Genomic DNA, 20,535 nt, shown 5'->3' with positions numbered 1-20,535 from the left:
GAGATATTACAATTACAAACAATTTTACACTCCAACATTAAACGTGCACACAAAATACACACACCCACATTCCACAGCCATCTCACCAAACCACTCATGCCTAGCTGATGAGATTTATTCAGACCCTTCTCACTTCTTTCAATACCTAATTAAAAACACAAGCCTATGCCTTCATTTTCACTCTACAGTATAAATATTTCTGACACCATACCACTTTAAATACCATTATCATTGTCCCAAAATTGATAATGCAGTTTTGTTTCTTTTTGTTAAACTCCCATCTTATTCAGTCTGTAATCTATTCAGCATTAGCAAATACACACACAGCCAACTTGTTCGTTAAACTTTCTGTAGATGGCTCACTCAGTCAAACATAGTCACTAATTAATATTCATTAATATTCCTTATTCATTCCATGTTAACATGCCAATTCAAAAAAGTCAAGTCCATAGTCTTATTGGTGAACTGCCAAGCACAGGCCTGCCTACCTTTAGGCCCACCTTCTGATAAGCAAGGCTGGTTTTATCACCTGCTTGAAGAAAATCTCAGCATCCAAGTGATCTGTAAAGGTTTTTGATCCTCGTTGAAAGTAACTATCAGCTGGATGCATCATCCCATGCTTCACTTAGGCTTCCCATCGCTTTCCTCTGACATCTTGGAACTTTGCTCTTTATTAGCCATGTCCACTGTTAAATCAGGCAAAACGCACAGCTTCATGTCATGGAATTCTGTGACCCTTCTTTCTTCTTTGCTATCTTTATAATCACTCTTTGACCATATACACTACATGACCAAAAGTATCTGAACACCCCTTAGTCTGGGGCTGTTATTCATGGTTTGGGCTAGGTCCCTTAGTTGCAGTAAAGGCAAATCTTAATGCTACACCATACAATCACATTCTAGACAATTCTGTGCTCCCCCAGCAGTTTGGGGAATCCCTTTCCTGTTCAGGCATGACAATGAACCCAGGTACACAGTGAGGTCCATATAGAAATGTTTTTGTTGAGAACAGTGAAAGAACTTGACTGCCCTGTACAGAGCCATGACCTCAACCCCATCCAACACCTTTGGGATTAATTCTGAAAGCCATCTGCGAGCCAGGCCTAATCGCCAAATCAGTGCCTGACCTCACTAATGCTCTTCTGGCTGAAATTCCAGCACCAATGCACCAACATCTAGTAAAAAGCCTTCCCAGCAGAGTGGAGGTTGTTACAGCAGAAAAAGGATGGAGCAACTCCATATTAATGCCCATAATTTTGGCCAGATCATAGTAGCCAATTCATGTTGACTGTAATGGCATGACTTCTCATAGCTTCTGTTGACTGATCAGCTAAATTGGTATGCTGTTTTTCTGCCAACTATAGTTCTTTTTGATTTATCTGGTAGCATAACCTAATGCAGTGGAGTACTAAGTTTACCACAGATAAAATGCAATCCTGTAATAACTAGCGGGAGTTTGGCGTCCTCAGCTCTCACGCTTTTAAACCGGACATGATGATGGTGTCTGACCATATAAAGCATTCTGAAAATAGCAAATCTGCTCAAATGCTTTTTCCCCTCTATGGATTTACATTTTTGCATCCTACAACATGCACTCCAGCTAGTATACAGCATGTTCATTGTTTGTTTAGTAATACATGCATACGAACACATGCACACATTAATTGAATGGCTTTGAAAAGTGCACTTGGAATACCCTATGAGCTTCAGTGAGACATCCACAGGATCAAAGGGAAAGCTCTCATATTTTTCCAGACACTTGACAGGAAAAGCACTGTGTTTGGGTTTCTGACCAGCTGAGCCGGCTCAGAACCGAAAGCTTTCTTCACATCTCTGTACCAACATTTATGCACATCAACACTGAGAGAGAGAGCCAATCACACAGATAATCCAACTGTCATCAACTTCTTTATCAAGCACAAAGAACAAATTAAAGGTACAGCATATAAGTTTGGTGAAAAGAGTAAGATAGAGCTAGATAAACAAAACAAAAAAACATTCTAGCTCCATCCTTTTAGCTCACCCGCAGGAGCCCCGCCCTCCAAACACAAGCATGTGTGCTCCCTGTCGTCTGAGTACTGGGAGCACACATTCCCCCCCCCCCCCCCCAGCGGTTGTGGTCCTAAACAACCGCATAGACCGTTTATGCCACGGGCCGGCCCTGATTACTAAACACATCTGGAACTGGAGTGTGTGATTTCTTTTATTATTTTTTCACTTGAACACCATAGGTAGCAATAAACATAGCTAACTAGCTTACAGATAAGCTACAAGATAACACCTAATGTACAGCATACATACATCAAATTCCAATAGAAATAGAACAAACAGGATAAATACCTGTCCAGCAGAAATACTGCAAGCTCAGAATCCATTTTAAAGCTCTTCAAGTCCCTGAGTGCTTGCTAAAAACTCTAACTGATGTTCAGTCGAGTCTTGCCTCTCATTCAGTTCAATTCCTTTTTGGTCATAATATTTTCTTCAACAGTGTTTCTTTTCTTTTTTTCTTTCTTTTTTTTGTCAGCATACACCATTGTAGTCAAAGACGGAAATGGAAATTTTGGCAGATTTTTCTTCCTGTCCCGACTGGCCTCCTTACAGAGAGCTGTCCTGATCGGTTGTTAAGATTCAGGCATGGCAAAATTTAGAATGGCTGATTTCAGAGCCTGCCACCAGAGAGACCAGTTCTTTTCTTAAAACATATAATATATTGATATCTGTGAGATGTGAAGGAAATTTAACCAAATATGAACAAAGGTGTTCTAAAAAATTGCATTCTGCACTTTTAAGGGAAAAGAACACAGTGTATCTGGCACTGAACCCAATCAACCGAGTGTCACAGGTTGCTGGTCTTATAGTGCACCTCCTGCATTTTTTATGAAAAAGTATAAAAACATTTAATGATCACATATGATATTTGATTGATTGGATGCAAAATGATTTCAGACAAAAATCTTATTTGCACTCGTGATTATCCTATTGAGCACTACTGAGAGACCATCGCCAGTACAGCGCAGAATTTTAATGAGGACCTCTTGCATAATTCAAGTGGGTGGATATTTCCTTTCAGCTTGATTGCTGTTAAGGTGCAAATTACGAGTGTGTGCAAACAACTGAGAGGAATGATATGCTTAGTTTTAATGGTAACCTATCTATTTTTACACTAGTGATTAGTGTGGAGGCTGTGGAATGGCTCCTGCCTATTGGTCGGTTTGCCTGTGTGTCAGCCATACATATTAGCGCAAAAGCAATGGTCGGCTCTGTGAAAGTGCTTTAATGATTTTCCCTGAGAAAATGTTTTATTTTATTTTATGGCTTATACTAAAAAATCTACATGTTTAATAACAGTGAAGCAGGATCTCTACCCTGAACCCTGAACCAACCACTGAGTATGGTAGTTGATTAATAAATGAAATTCATGCTTTAACAAAATGTGCTGAATATATTTTCTGTCCCAGAATATGTTCTAGCTATGAACTGAGAGGAGACTAAATGTCTAACAGACTTTTGGGACTACAAAATATTACTACAAAGCAGCTGAACAACATCGTCCTACATGGATGAAGGTCTAGACTGGTGAACCCTTCTACTTTCCCACTAGGGTTGATTAACCTATTACTGTGGAAATACAAAAGGGAAATGCTACTAATTAACTGTGTGATATGTAAGTGCAGGTGCTATATTCCTGAGGAAGATGTGTGAGTACAAATTGCAGAAAATCTCACAATAAACACCATTTAATTGTCAAAGACTATATTTTCACTGCTTTAAAATATAAACGTCACAGCAGCAATACAATCACAAATTAAGATTTAAGACTGCAAAAGTAGGAAAGAAGCAGGAGAAGGTATGGGCCATGGATGTTATTCCAACAGGGCTGTCTCTCCAGTTGCTTATAAACACTGGAGACACATGCACTGTAGAATACAGCTAGGCCAAGAACCCTGCAAGTCCCAGTCAGTCTGTAGATGGTACACTCACACTGTTGCCAATTCCTGTGAAAGCTGTAGCTGCACACTGAACAATGCAGCAGACCATGAACACGTTAACCTCTTAGCCTGACATTTTAGGCTACAAAAAGTAGAACTTCTAGATTCTGGTTGTACTTTAGAAGAATAACAGATCAATAAGAGGAGGATGTGGCTAGGGGATGAACACAGACCTGTACACAATGTAAAGTCGGACTATGAAAATTTTGAAAGCAGTCTTAGGTTGATGGTATCTATCCCCAAAGACTTACGTAAATAGAAATAAATTTGAATTACAAGTTTCATTATAGCATCATATATAACAATTTCCTATGTTGTACTTTTAAAAATGTGGCAATATCTACAGACTAGTTAGTAATATCAGACAGGATGCACCATTTTATCATTACAAGTTTATTATTCCTCAACTATGTTGTGCCAGGGAATCAATTATCATGTAGTGTTTTATGTGTGTGCATTTTCTGATGTATGCATTTTCATAAAAATCTACTTTTTGTTCATGGTCTGGACTAATCCCACAAAGAAGATAAGTCCGGAAAGAAGTCATTTTCAAATGGGGAATTACAAATATGTTTAAGTCTCTTTGCAAATAAATTCACACTGTATTTATTCAAACAACTATTATTAGTTATTTACAATATTTTCACATCTCTCAAGAAAGGTCACATTGACATTTGCAAGCAATGCTTCACAATTCACATTTGCACAGGACTTATCACATAACTGTATAAAGATAGTTTCCTTTCATCTATTTTACCATAAAATGTATCAATCTGAATTGCACTTTACATGTATTTTTAAATGAAAAGTATTTTTAAACAAAATATATCTGCTTTGCAGTTTATTCACAAAAAGAATAAAAAAAAGAATTCTAGCATGTAGCAAAATGTTTTCTGAAATGAACCTGAATTCATTCTAAAGGGTCTTTGTCTAACCAAGGGAACTGAAAACCTTCTTAGAGCACATCCTTTGTGCCAGTTCTCACTGTGATTATTTTCACTGTGGTAAGATCACTGTATTGAGAACAGATATTTGTTTTGGCTGTTTTCATTGAACTGAATTACATTTTGAATGTGAAAGCCTCCTGTGAATCTACTCATTGCACCTGCATCTAGTACTCACCATTTAATAGCACTCTTCAATATGCCTATTAATTTATACTGTTTCGGTGAAGTTATTCAATGTAATTATGTTATGTAAAAAGCAATCGCAATCAACATTGTGTCAGAATATGTTTGAATGCTTTAAAGGTTTTAAAGGTAATTTTACCTGTTGCTAAATTTACTACATTTATGAGAGATTGCAGTAAATATGCCAGATTTTCTGTGTTTAAACAAACTGTGTGTTTACTTTACTAGTGAGTCATATTCTCTATATTTAAATTCAGGCATCGCAAGTCCTCAGTTTTCACTGCCATAAGGCACGCCCTATTTCCTCAAGGGAAAAACTTCTATGATTATATAATTTTATATTTTGTACTCTATCACACATTTGCATTTGTAAATACATTGTGTGAACAAATTTTTGCACGACTCTCTCCCTAGCAGTTTGTGAACATTGTAATATAAACAATATGTACAAGGGTTCAATTAATCACTTTCTCTGTGTTTAGCCACTAATGAGCATCAATTAAACCAGAAAAGGCAGGGTAGAATAAATTCAACAGCCTGGACAGCAGCTGGTATTGAAAAAGTGTAACATAAATAAATGAACAGTGAAAGAACCTTCTGGAAGGCCACTGTGAGAAGAATGTATTACAGCAGGTGCAGGAGCATTACACTGACAGCTAATATACACCTCTAAGGAAAATGGTCACACCTCTTCTTCCATTTTCACTCTTAAGCTGAAACATGGTCTCTGTGATGTAGGAAGACATAGTTTAGGACTAATAATAAAGGGGTGCTAGAAGACCATACAAAAGGCCAGTAGGAGTGCAAGCATTAAACAGCCAATACAGTGATTTGGTAAAGGTTTGATGAGTTCAGAGATGTCATCTTTCACAGACTCCCATTTCTGCAAAAAGCTCACATATGCATTTATTAGAGGCTTTTCAAAGACACGATAAGGCTGAGATTTCAGGTTTTTATGAGATCTTCAGAGCAGGTGTGGAGCACAGGATCCAATCATGATGAGGATTAACAGACCTTATTATGAGAACGAGGGAATGGATACATCTGGCTTCAAAAAGGCAAAGAGAATCAGAAAACCTATTAACAGCACAGCGCAGTCTGATTAGACAATTAGAGAGAGCCCACGCTGTCGGCAGACAGAACCTGCTGTGCATCTTCTGTGCTTCTCTAGAGAGATGCCTGCAACGTACCACACATATAATTCTAAATAAATGCCGATACTGTATACTGTAAGAGTCACACAAAAAATATATAAATTATTAACTGTTATAATTAAATAATTTGATACGCATATCATTAGGTGGAGGAGATTAGCTTGAGTGTGACTGTACTGAGTGGTCAGGGTAAAGACTAAAGTTTGTAAAAGTGATGCTAAAAAGGAACTTAGGACTACAAAGGAGGATTTTGTGAAATTCTCCAGAAGTATTTTAGTACTGTGACTATTCAGTCTTTTCATTTGCCTTGATATTGACTGGATCCATATACACTTTAGTCAATAATAAAAGATTGTTTATATTGCACACATAAAATTCACATAAAAATGCTGTTATTGCCCACATACAGAATATATTTTGTGACACTACATTTAATATTCCTGATGCAAATTTATTTAGTTACCCTGAACAGCCTGCTCAAAGCAACAACAGACATTCATCTACCAGAATGTAAACAGTGCATGCTGCTCATCAATTTAAAATAACATGGAGAGTGTTGTGGAGACTTGAGAAGACTTTAGTTAATATATGCCCATTTATTGAATAACAAACCAACGTGTAAACATTTTTTCCCAATTTCAACCTAAAATAACCCAAAAAGATGAGCTACACTTAAAAATAATTTTAGACATGACCTTCTTCAAAATAGCCTCCTTTGGCTTTAAATACATTTAAACATATGGGAAGTCTATCCAACCATTTGCAAATGGAGGGTAGGAGGGAGGTGGAGGGGTAGTTAAATTGATTTTACTTATATATGTGTTGCACTTTTAAAAAGTGCTCTATGGGAAATTCATTGTGAATGCAATTACAGTACTTCATATTTGATGGATTCTGGATTTACTGATAAATAAATAAATAATTAATAAATAGATAATAAATAATAAATAATGTTGCTACAATAGCTGCTCACTGCCATGAAAATCAATTTACTTGAAATGCAGCATATGCATCACTTGATTGTGAAATAGATTGGGTTGAATAAATCACATTCTAAATTGGCTTACACACATATGCATAATACAATAAAAATGTACATGCAAAATGCACACAGGTTCTTTTCAAACTGGTTCACTCTATTTTATCACTCCCTGACGCTGCACCCTTGGAATAACTGTAATAAAAGAATCAATTGTTTTGCAAGAATATGCTCCAGGAGCTGTAAGGGATCACTCCCTGCAATGCAGTGATTAAGGCTATCGAGCTACTGTATATTGACAATGGAGAAAATTACCAGCTTTAAATTGCGAGGCCTGAATGTTTCCATGGTGACTCAGAAATGTATGCACAGGAGATTACACATTTATGAGTAAGCTTTTAAGATGGCATATGAGGTTTCTTGGTGGCTATGAAGCTAGAAATGAAAGGGGAATGTGAGGGTAGATTTAACATTACCGAGTGCTGTCAACTTACTTGAACAGTAAATCAAATCTGATATATGTCAAACTTCCTTATGGTTAAGGACATGAGAGTTCATAAATGAACCTACAAGAAAAGCAGTCATAGTTGTTTACCAGTTTATAAAAGTGGACAGTACCTAACTGCTTTGGCATTTACTGCAAGACAGTGATGCCAGCCAAACAAGAACATTATTCACCTAGGATTGACCCTGGAATAAATGGTCGAAGGTGAGCACGTTTTCCTTGAAAATCATGCCTTCCTCCTTATTCTTCAGGAGTTAAAATATATATTTGTAACTGTAAGAGACACATATCTAGACAGAAAGAACAGCCTGGTCTGCGTAGGGTTGCCGCTGTCCAGTGCTGAAAAGCCAGCGCAGCTGCAATCCCTGCCCTCCACAGCTGAAGCCTGTTTACAACACAGCTGCACTCCCTGCTCTGCACAGCTGAAGCCTGTGTGCAACACAGCTGGCTCAACGGAGGCAGTGGAAACGCATCAGAGAAAAGGCTCGGATGCCGTCTCACGCGCACCATCACTCTCTCACCATCGTTTGTTCATGAACACCTCCGGCTCACAGAGCTCAGTCGCAAGGGGAATAAACCGCCTGATCTCCTCAACTCGACTGGCTCACAAGCCGTAATGTATATTTGATACCCTTTAAACGTGTTGCTTTATATTGAGGAGAATAACTATATTTACTGGAAAACAAGACCAAGAAAACCTCAACAAAAACATTTCAGCCACTTTTGCTTTGGGTTTTCTTGGTGTCACTCTCTCTCTCTGCTTACTGTTTTATGCAACTTTGTGTGCCAACTTAACCAGTAGGCAGGGTCCTCTGATTGCCCTGATTCCTGAGCCCTGTTATAAACATTTACTGGACGCATTTACTTATTATGTTGAGGGGAAAAAATGTTGAAAGGATCAGAACTTCAACACAGTGAATTATTAGGCTTGCAAATGAAGAAAATAGCAATTAGCAATCCATTTCCCAATGTTACATCGAAGATTATTTTTAAAATTCCTTAAACTGCATTTCCTGAGGGATGGGATGAATTTCTCAGAAGTGATCTTAATTAGAAAAAAACTAGCTTAGACACCAGGGTAATGGGCAGCTAATCAGGACTTCAGTTTGCCATATAATCTGAAGCACCTTCCCCAGCACGGTGTTCCCATCCTTTCTCTGTGCTTTGGAACTGAATCAATTAAATGGTCCAGTGAGAAAAGTGTCACCTACTGGTACACCAACACCAACTCGCAGAACTCAAGCTAAGATGCTTAGCTTCATTAGTTTGAAATCAAAGTGCTAGGGGATGGTATGGTTGCTCATAGCTGCTTTATCAGGCCATAACTAAATGCACAACTTGATGTCCCTTTGGGGAAAGGACTTTGAATAGACCGAACATACTTTTGTTGCTCTCTGTGATTTTCTTTCATATAAATTGTTTCTTTCACAGCTATTTCTTCACACAGCTCTGCTGTCAAAACAAGTGCCTAAAATATCCACAGTAAGACACAATCTGCCGGCCCGCTTATGTAACTATAACAACCTGACATGTTTAGATGGAATTTCCATACACCTGCTGGGATCATTGACTGTTTTGCATTTGGAAATGTCATCCTAGCCAGAGCTATTTCAGAGAGCCTCGTTTTTGTTTTCCAACAAACCATAGATTCCAGAGCCTTTCGAATCAATGTTTATTTGCCTTTGTGGGCCAAATAAAAAAGGAATAATAAACAAAAAGGATGATACATTCATTTTCAAGTACTGAGGATAGAATTGTGGAAAATAATTAGGCTATATATGCATTCATCACAAAGAGCTTTTATAAATAAGTATGAGAAGAAAACTAAAGTACAAGTTTTGTACAATGTGCACTCTGACAGCATGATTTGAGGTTGATGATATGGTGCTATGGTGCTATAGTTAGTGATATGAGGTACACTAGGCAGGACAGCTACAGCTCTGAGTGTGATTAGTCCCCTGTTTGACCCAATGAGAGGGAAGCTTTTATCATTACTTAAACTATACCCAGCACAAGCACAAACACCCACACACACACACACACACACACACACACACACACCATCATTACTACATTAATCCAGAACAAAGTACATTTACACAACCTCTTCATTAGCCGTTAAGCTACAAGAGCTGAAAGCTTCAAAGACTGTTCTCCATTAGCATCTGTATGAGGTATAGATCAAATATGTCCTCAACACACTGTTTCCATGCTGGCTAAATATCACAAAGGAACAGCAACCAATGTTGAAATGACCTTCTTTTGGCTTCTTCTCTCCTTTCAAAACCTCTCCCTTTCATTCCTCAAGGACACAGGGGGAGCCACAGTTAACAACCATTGAAGCCTGTCTTTAAGCCTTTCCAGTAACATACACAATCTTTCATTTGTGCAGCTTGCGTGAGAGTGCGAAATCTCTGTTTTAAAATTCCTGAACTCAGTGTTTCCCAGACCTGGTCTTGGGAATCATCTACATATATATTTATATTTATATGTATATATTTTGATTTTCAGAAGTGGAAAGTCCAGGGGTCAGGAAGTAAGTCCTGCCACATGTCTCTGTCACCCATGAACTCAGCCAGCTGATTTCACTAATAGGGTCTGTCTCCTGGCTGAAGAATTGTGCTAATTAGTAAATCCAGGTGATCTACTTTCTGAACCTGCATTTTCCACCTCTGGCGGTTTTTATTCCTAATGACATCTAGCAGTCTACTTAACAAAAACGTTAAGCCTTGATCACAGTTGTAATTATAATGACTATTATGATATAAGATACAGGAAACATAATAATAATAATATAAATTAATGAATATGACCACATATGATGACTATAAACCTGGCCTCAATCAATAATGGCTACCATAAGGACAACTATATATTGTTATATAATAGGGAAAATACATATATTGAAAATATATGTATTTTCCCTATTTTATCTAGTCACAGAGGCAGAAGATGCACAATTCAAAAAATTGCAGACTTAAACCTTCAGAATCAGTGAATCAGTGAATCAGAATGCAGTGAAATCCACGCAATATGACAAAACCAGGATTTACAGGAAAACAGTGTATGTATGGGTGGTTATAAGGAATTCCTTGAAAAGACTTCTAACTTGTGAGTTAGCAACACATTAACATGATACACCAACCAGCTGACTATGTATTAGCTTGCAGATCTGCAACAGGTCCAATACTACAGTAACATATTAACATATTCTTATATTCTCCCATCATCCAGTCCTATAAGTTGCTCTTCTTCTGTCAGTCAATGTATGAAAAGGGAGCTGACTTACAGGTGTGTTAAACAAGAAAAACCTTGTTTGTTAATGACATAATGAAATGCATCCTTATCAGTATGATTGTCATAAACAATTTCTTTTTTCAATGAAAGGAAAGAGAACAAAAAAGTGGCTGTGGAAAGCGACAGCTTGTTTGACCTGATTGTCATTACCTGTGATACAGGGGAATATCCATGCTTGGTTTTTAAGTGTATTTTTATTCCTGTGGTACATAAATGAATGATTCTGGATGATATTCAGAACTGTTAAAAACATACTGTATTATAAGCTTAAACATTTGTCCTCCAGTCAAGCTCAGCAATCACTGTAGTTTAGTAAAACACTCATATAATCCAAGCTAACCGGCTGCAGAAAATTACCCACGGACTAGTGGGTAAATCCAACAGATGTTGCTAGCAGTAATTTGCCTGTGAAAGCACTGCTACCTGATGGCTAGAACAAGGATTATGGCTAATTATTTTCGTGGTGTGATGGTGTTCGGCCACATGTTACAGGAAACAAAATCCTTTTCCCTCTCCTCCCTCTCCTTTATGCCCTTGTGGGAAACCAGGGAGCTGAGATCATACAGTGCTCCATGCCAAGGATGTTAAACAGAGAGCAGCTCTTACGGTAAGTCAATGAGACACTTCCACAGAGATGATGCAGATTCTACAGAGATGGGAAGCTCTTTAAAGTGCCTCTGCAGGATGTCCATTAACATTCATACAACTTCACTCAAGAGTTTGTCGAATAAATCAGTAGTGACCCAGCACCCAGACTGAACGTGATTATGATAATTCACAGGCTACTGAAGCTGCTGGGCTTGACACAGAAAAAGTGAAAAATGTTTCTTTTTGAATCAGTTCAGTAAAATCTCATGTCATCAGAACATTCATACTTCCCCATACGTGAGGAAACACGTCTGTCCATGCACACACTTAAATTTCCATAAAAATGGGAGACATTTTTACGATATGGTGACTAGAACGGATTTGTTGTATTTTATTTGTATTTTTTATTATTTTGATTATATTTATGTATGCAAGTAATAATAATCTTTTGAGTGGCATATTATTCAATTTCTTGGTATAAAGCACAACCCCTTCGCTGGTTCTCATTCACCATACATTGTCTCTCACTTCTATAATATTCCATGAATTGTCTTTTTATGCGCTCTGTAAAGTTGCTTTTAAGTTCTTTTTCAAATATTTATCTGCCCACAGTGGAGGTTTCTTTAATCTGTCTGACAGCTCGGCTGAGTGGCAGGCCAGACCATCCCTCTCACAGGCAGCATGCAGAGGCTTTGTTCGAAGCTATTAGAACTGGCAAATATAATAATACCCTGGAAGCCAGGGGTCCTTTCAAGTATCTACCTCGACCCAGTGAAATGCACACAGGGCAGGCTGTGGTAACGGAGGTGTGTTAACAGAAGAGTCAATCCTGACTCCCCAAATCTTGGGGAAAACACACCAAAAAGCCAGGCAAGCAAGCGCAGTGCCTGTTTCATTTAGGATGTGCACTCCTGCATTTGGTTATTTTTTATGTACTGCTTTACCTGAAACAAGAATGTGCGTCATTTTTTAGAAACATCCTTGTTTTGGGATTCTATATAAAGTATATCAGTCACCTCATGAGGGCAACTAAGCCATTGGGCAAAAAAAGATAAAATCATCATTTTGCATCGCAGATCCATCCATGTTTGAATGGTCCCATACAGACCAATGACCTTGTTCTAGCATAATTTAATGAAGCAGAAAATGAATGCAGTTCTGTGTGTTCTTTTCATTTCTTCGTCATTGAGTTGCTGAGTCCTGGTCTTTCAATTTTTCTCTTTGATCTGAACTGAACTAGCGACATTACCTTTTTATTAGATAAAGCACAGAAAAAGAAGTCATGAACCTTGGGCAGATACATTCAATTATTTCAATACCTGAAGGCTGGCATTGGAGGACATACTGCAGTGTTTCTGACACACATTTTTCTTTTTTGTAACTCTTTCTTATATAACGTGTGAGTCATTCTAACTTCCCATACATCCTTTTCCCTTGTGCTGCTTGTGAAGAGGTGTCCAGACACAAGCATGGTTCACAATGCACTAGTTACAAAGCACAATGTCCAGCCAAGAGCATTTGTTTCACAAAAACAAGTACAGTATACACATTCATATGGCCACAAACACATGACAAACTTGTCCCTGTCTCATTGATTCTGAAGGTGACTTGACAACTATGATGAACGTCATGTCACCCAGCGAACTGGTCATGCCGCCATAACGCTTTGATAATTTTACTACAGTACCATGGACAAAAATGTTAGAACATTAAGTATATATTATATATTTCATATTATATTGAATCATTCCTAGTCATTGATTGGGGATTCTGATTCATTACCAAATCACATCTCCTATATGTGAATTTGTCCAAAATTTAGATTTAATTTCCAGCTTCGAATAGACAGTTTTGTGAAATACTCAGGTGGAACGGCAGATAAGTTTCCTTCGGGCAAGAGAGTCCCAGTTTCTTCGCCGTACTTAATATCCCACTGCAAATGAAGAGATTAGTAAAAGATCTATAATAAAGGATTCACAGTTCTATTCCTAGCAGATAATCTGGCCTGTGTGCAGGAGCAAAGCTCAGAAAAGCAGGGCACAGCAGCAGCAGAACTCCACTCCAAGTGCAGCTGCGGCTCCTCCAGCAGTCAGCAGATGCTCCGTAAATATGGCCTCTCCATTTTGGTCACCTCTCAACTACCGAACGCAAAATGAAAAGAAAACTCCACTGAACACTGTCCGTGAAATTTTTCCAGTGTCATCAATTAACTGAAACAAATTGAATGGCGTGTTAAAAAAAAAAAAAACCCATAGGACTTATTGCTTGGCGACAACTTTACGGATTATGAGCAATTATTCATGACATACAACGGTAACATCATTTATCATATTTCAACTTGAAGTAAGCCAGGTTTTTATTGGCAAAAATCTAAAGCCTGTTCCTCAAAACCTCAGGGATGCTGGCTCATAAAACACCAGAAGATCAAACGATAAATGTTATTCAGAGACAAAATTCCTCTCAGAGAAATGAATTTAATTGACATGTCAAATTACTTTCACCGAGCGAGCACGTCGTGTTTTATTATTATCTTTTCATTTATTGCAACTGAAACTCCCTGCTGGAGGCCCTCCCCGCCTGTGCCACCAGTCCGCTTGAGATTATTCATAATGCAGTCGCTCATAATTGTTTGACTGATGTACAACCCTGAGAAGCCTCCCGTGTCTCACCCCTCAGCTCTCTCCACTGACTACATTATGCATCAAATTCAAGAGTAAGACGCTTGCCTCCATCGGGCTTGATTCATATAAAAATGCGCACAGTAAAATGTTTGGTGTTAATTGAACTCCATCACAGTTCATATACCAAAAGGTGTCAAATGTACACTGTCAGAGTAATTTAACTTTGGACATTTCACCATGTGACGTGAGCGATAATATATGTGCTGTCTTGGAACCGAGACAGACAGACTTCAAGAGATCTGAAGACTCTGTTACTGCTTGGCCTTACCTCCTGTGACCAGCGCTTACTGTATAGAGACAGACACACCAGGTACATATCAAATTAGATGTTGTACTCAGAACTTATGCTCTGTAACTAGGAAGAGTTTTGTGCAATTGTTAAGAAATTAAGTACAGGCTGGTGTGTGATTGGTTGTATTCATTTATGGCCATTGTTCAGCTTGATAATTTACTTAATGCGCCACTCACTGTTCTTGAAGCTCTCATTTATATGCATGTTACTAATCCTGCTATAATAAAAGAGGCTGCTTAGTTAATAAATGATAGACTATAGATTAAGTTATATTACACAAATCACACCTGCTTCTCAATGACTCTTTTGAGATGTGATCACAACACATCTCTGAAGTCTTGTTTGTTTAGATTGTTCATGGTAGATTTATGGAGCAAAGCGACAGCATTTTCTAAACCTACAGTGCCTCTCTGCCTGCCAGTGAGCTCCAGGGCAAAATACTGAGGTGTGAGACCTTGCTTGGCACAGAGAAACAAGGCCATCTATCTTTCAAAGAGGTCTCATAATATCATGATCATTTCATGATCATTGAAGAACACACAAAATGCCTTTAAAACTAAATCAGTGAATCATCGCATGGTGCATTGGAAACATACTAAGTAATCTTATTTTTTGTAGTTCCTTGAGCCCAAAGACGGAGAGCGCTTAGTCATGGATATGATCTGCAGTTCTGCTGAAGTCTGTGGGATATGACTATTTCCCAGGGTGCATTTCTGAATCATATGGGTGAGCGCAGAAGGAGAGAGGGCTCAAGCAGACAGAACCCTCAAACACTGACCATGGACTGCTCCCAGGTCTTTTGAACAAAATGGCTATGGTTAAGGTCATGGCTTTAATAGCTGAAGCTAGAGGACTAATGTGGAGCAATTCACAGACTTAACCTGGAGGTGAGCCAGGCCCTGAGGGATGCCAGAGGTCAGAGTTCAGAGTTCAGAGGCCATATGTGTGACGCAATGGTAGGTACTACCCTTGGAATCCTCTAGCCTCCTCTGCTGGAGCTAGGTTGTACAAGAGCCTGCTTCTCACCACAGGGCCGAAACTCAGCCTTGTTGACCTCTTCCAAATGGTACAAACTTTCTTCTGAAAAGCTTGGAGAGCAAAAGCCAGTCCTGAATCTGTATCATACGATAAACTGAATCTATGTCCAGTGAAATATCTGGGAATAATGAGTCACAGAAACTTAATTACTAACATGATCAACCATCAAGAATCAAGAAGGATAAGCCTAGGCATTCATTTTGAAAAATAAAATCACTGAGCAAAATATATATATCTCTGGAGAACCCCCCCCCCCCCCCCTCCCCCTTTTCTTTCCTGGAATAGTGTAGGGTGACACTATGTCTGACACTCAAAGAAAATGATTTTCATCTGATATATCCCTAAATGTCAACTTCAATCACATTTCTCCATGATGCCTGTGCACTGTCTGTCACCACACATCTACTTGGATGCCACACTGACTTGATGTATGAAAGAAAAAGGACTGGGTTTTTATTTATTTATTTGGCAGTTTTATAAACTGCAACTGGATCTCCTGATATTTCAGAAAAGTGGAACAATCATTAGCTCCAGTTAAAATTCAGAACTCTTTGTAACTCTGTTTACTTTAGCCAGTTGTGCAATACTGCTGTCTTATTAGAGGCTAATGAAACCTGTGGAGTGCATCATATTAAGCGATCTGTGTCCTAAAAACACAAAGATGTATTTTCAGTTTCATGATGCTGAAAATATGATGAACAGGAAATTCTCCAAGCTGAAAAAACCTGACTAGTGCGGAAACTGGCTTCAGTGGTGAAATATACCTTAGCATCATATCACTATGCACAGGTACACACACACGTTCATGTTCTTTGTCAATTATCCAGAGCAGGAATTTTACATATTGTTATTTCTACCACTTCATCCCAGAGTCACAGTTTCTGAATCCCGCCCCTGTGAAATTTCCCTGCGGACATGTTGTTCTCCAATGAACCCACTCCTCCAGCTCCCCTGAAGAGTGACTACAGCCCGGACTGTGCACTAGCCTACATCATTTACACAGTGCCATCAGGGGACTGACACTGGCCCCAGGCAGTGAGTGATAACGGCTGACTCTTAATTTACCGTGACTCACTTCTGGAGTGGCAGCACGCTCAGAAGACCAGCAGCACATGGTGGTGCCAGCTGCTAGCAGGCCAGAATCGGTCCGTTTTTTGCCGAATTTCCACAATCAGAACTCAAACTCATCGGAACTCAGGCCAGCAGCCCACTTTGCTTTTCCATTGACCTTTTCTGGGCTCAATGGTGTGACAAATGGGCCTATCTCAGGGCTTGAAGCCCTGCTCTTCCCCCTACTCATGCCCATCAGCCAATGCTACACTATAGACAAGTCACACTTTTCCCGACCGGCTGTCAACAATAACAATAACAATATGTATGCATGTATGTATGGAAGTATTATTATTATTATTATTATTATTATGTACTTGTATGTACTTGTTGTATGTACCTCCTCTGTGGCCTCAGCCTGTCATTTCTCTAACTTAACCATTCCCCAGCCTAAGAATGAAGAGATCAATTCAGGGCACGTATTTGCATGGGTTTTCATGACCATTTATTACTATATTTATTGCTCAATGGATATAAAATTACTGCAGGACATGTGTGACTGGACTGATGACATTTCTTCTTCCCTTCTCATAGCTGAAATCTGGGAGTGTTGCTCCTGCTTTGTAGTCCGTAGATATTCAGTTGAGTCATATTCCACTTCAGTCAAATCACAGTTTTTCCTCTTCACTGATAAACACAAAACAAATCTGCATTTGGCTAATGGCATGGATGTGGGAATGTCACCTGCTTTGTGGACGAAACAAGAGTTAGAACTCACTGTTGTCTTTTTTCTATTTGTTTATGTCAAGCAAGCCTTTTGACAAAGTTCACAAATGAAAAGCAAAATTAATACAGTATTTTTGAAAATGCTTTCATCAGATCAAATCAGAGTTAATGACAAAGATATGGATGAGTAGAGTTGTGGATTTTGTTTTCTCTGTTCACATTGTTAATGTAATCTTCTCTTGTATGCTAGCAAATTTAAATGTGTCTATGCACTATTTAAAGATGTGGCCGATTACAAACATTCAGAGGAGATATTTGTGCCAGTGCTCCAACTACACCAGATTCTGATGTGGTTTCTGCAGTTTATTAGAGAAACCATTTATATGAAAAAAAACTAACATTAAACAGGACCAATATCACATTGTAATTAATATTATAGCCTCTATTATTTTATTCATTGTTTTTATTTACTTTTATTGTATGTGTCTTGCCAAGTAATTAAATCCTTACCATACATAATATGCATCATTACCCACAAGAATAACTGCTGTCATAGGGATTTGTATTTTCCTAGTCACTCAATTAATGTAATAAAAAGATGTGGAAGATAAGGCCATTTCATACAAATTACTAGCAAAGATTCTAGACTTGGCGGATATGGTTTGGTCAATTATGCATGCATGGATTTGATAGATACCATAAAACATGTCAAATTAAATTTTTTGACTGGAGTTATCATTCATCTAAACTGAAACAGATTACACATTGTTATGACAACAAAACAAAAATCTCATGAAAATTAATCTCTGTGGTTATTCCATGAAACAAGGCTGCCGAACCCTGTTCCTGGAGATCTACTCCAGAAACAGGGTTGTGCATGTTTTCGGTAGGTTTTCATTCCAACCCTATTTTGGCACACCTGATGATTCTACTAATTAGCAGCTCAAGCTGTTGAATGAGGTGTGCTCTGTTAGGGTTGGAGTGAAAACTCGTCAAGTGGGTACACACACCTGGGTTGCATTGGCAAATCAGCCTGGGGCTTAAAGATACGCACACCTTTAAGCCCTGAGAGAGGGAGAGGGAGAGAGGGAGAGGGGAGTCCATCATCGAACAAGTAGGCCTACAAGAGGAAGGTGCTGAAAAGTTGAGGAGCTGGTCAGCTCAAACATTGAACAGCTGCAGAAGTGGAAAGCTGAAAAGCTTTCCTGTTTGGTTTTTGTCTTTGTTGTTCTAGTTTTATTATCTGTGCTTGGAACCCATGTGGGGGAAAGCGCTCTCTCTCTCTCTCTCTCTCTCTCTCACTTTCTCTCTCTCTCTCTCTCTGTCTCTCTCTCTCTCTTAGCAAATAAAATGCTGTTGTGAAAACCAGAATTGCTGATCTTCCTGTGCCCAGAAATGTTCTCCCTCCCAGGGGTGTCAACCGGTGTATGACAGCGATATTACTGCCAGGAAGATTAACTATTCAACACTAATTACAGTGAGTTCAGTATGTAAACAGTGCAGTCACATCAATATTTTGCTGCAGTTATTCAAACAAGCCAAATTCCCAGATCTTCCAGCGCTTTAACACAGGAGCAGAACTATACATATATTCACATGCATAAAACTGTTTTATGAATGTCTACTTTCATAACATGATGAAAATTTTTTATGTCTCCCCTGTACTAGGTAACTGTACTGAAGAATGCAAGTGTAGCCAAATATAGCTGAATATTTTAAATCCATTTCTGAATCCATGTCTTAAGGCTGAGGTATCCCTGATGCAGATTTAACTTGAATTACAAGAAAAGTAGGTCCACCACAGTTTTTGAAACAATCACATTTGATACTTCTTACCTGAAAGATTATGCAGATCTGTGGTAGGTAGGACCAACCAGCAGAGATTAAATACAATTATTTTTTAAATTAAGTAGTTTTACATCTTGTTGCTTTGTCATTTATTTTTTTTGTGATGGCACATATTGTATTTATATGTTACTTTACTATATGTTACTATACTTATGGAAGAGTGGTCCCTATATCTTTCGTGGTTTAAGTTCATGTGATGGGTCACAATAAGCATATTGGGACAACTTCTGTAAACATAATGTGGTACATTTAAACTGTGTAGAAAATAGAACTTATTCTAGCCAGCTGTGGCATAGTAGGCTGCTGCAACATTACACAGGAACCGAGAGCACAAGGCTGTTCAAACACTGCTAGAGGGAAATGGAATATACTGCACCGTATTGTTAAAATGTGGACCTTTTGGAAAATATTATATACTTCACTGCCATTTGTTATTAAAAAATATAGCAATATCTGAAAGCATTGTATATTTTAATATTTCATTGTTTTAAGTTGCTGTTTGTTTGACATGTGAAATTTTCTTACTCCATTGGCAAATCGTACAATGAGACGACTTGTGTCATTATATTGGCAATGTTGTTTAGCAAAAAATTAATAGAAAATAATTTTTCAAAAATTGAGTCAAAATATAAGACTAAAATACTTGAGATTGACTTATTTTTTGGTTTTTGCAGGGTATATAAGCAAGCTCCTTGTTTGTCAAAAGGCTTGCTTGACATAAACAAATAGAAAAAAGACAACAGTGAGTTCTAACTCTTCTTTCGTCCACAAAGCAGGTGACATCCCCACATCCATGCCATTAGCCAAATGCAGATTTGTTTTGTGTTTATCAGTGAAGAGGAAAAACTGTGATTTGACTGAAGTGGAATATGACTCAACTGAATATCTACGGACTACAAAGCAGGAGCAACACTCCCAGATTTCAGCTATGAGAAGGGAAGAAGAAATGTCATCAGTCCAGTCATACAGGAAAGTTCAGTCTCGAAGTTCAACCTAATAGGGCGTGCTCCAATCCTTAGTACACCAGGGCTCATGCAGTTAATGAACAGGTCATTTGAGGGGTTGTGTTCTACTGAATGTCCTCTTAAATGCACACATCCATAGCACCATTAGGTGCTGCCATCCACTGTACTGTTACTGTGGTAAAACATACATTAATGAATACATACATTTGACTTTGGGTAAAAACAGAGTCAGACCACAGACCAGTCCCTGTACTGATAGGTGTATATGCCATTCACACATTCTGGCCCGCTAA

General features: G+C 38.4%; 1 protein-coding gene across 2 annotated transcripts in view; it reads right to left on the bottom strand.

Annotated features, from left to right (window-relative positions):
• The window catches only part of LOC135263145 (cGMP-dependent 3',5'-cyclic phosphodiesterase-like), a 68,247-nt gene that overhangs the window by 31,180 nt on the left and 16,532 nt on the right, over positions 1–20,535 (bottom strand). The gene's annotated exons all lie outside the window — the stretch shown is intronic.

This window comes from Anguilla rostrata, chromosome 9, assembly GCF_018555375.3.
Source record: "Anguilla rostrata isolate EN2019 chromosome 9, ASM1855537v3, whole genome shotgun sequence".
Lineage (NCBI taxonomy): Eukaryota > Metazoa > Chordata > Actinopteri > Anguilliformes > Anguillidae > Anguilla > Anguilla rostrata.
This window is presented reverse-complemented; position numbering and strand designations above follow the sequence as displayed.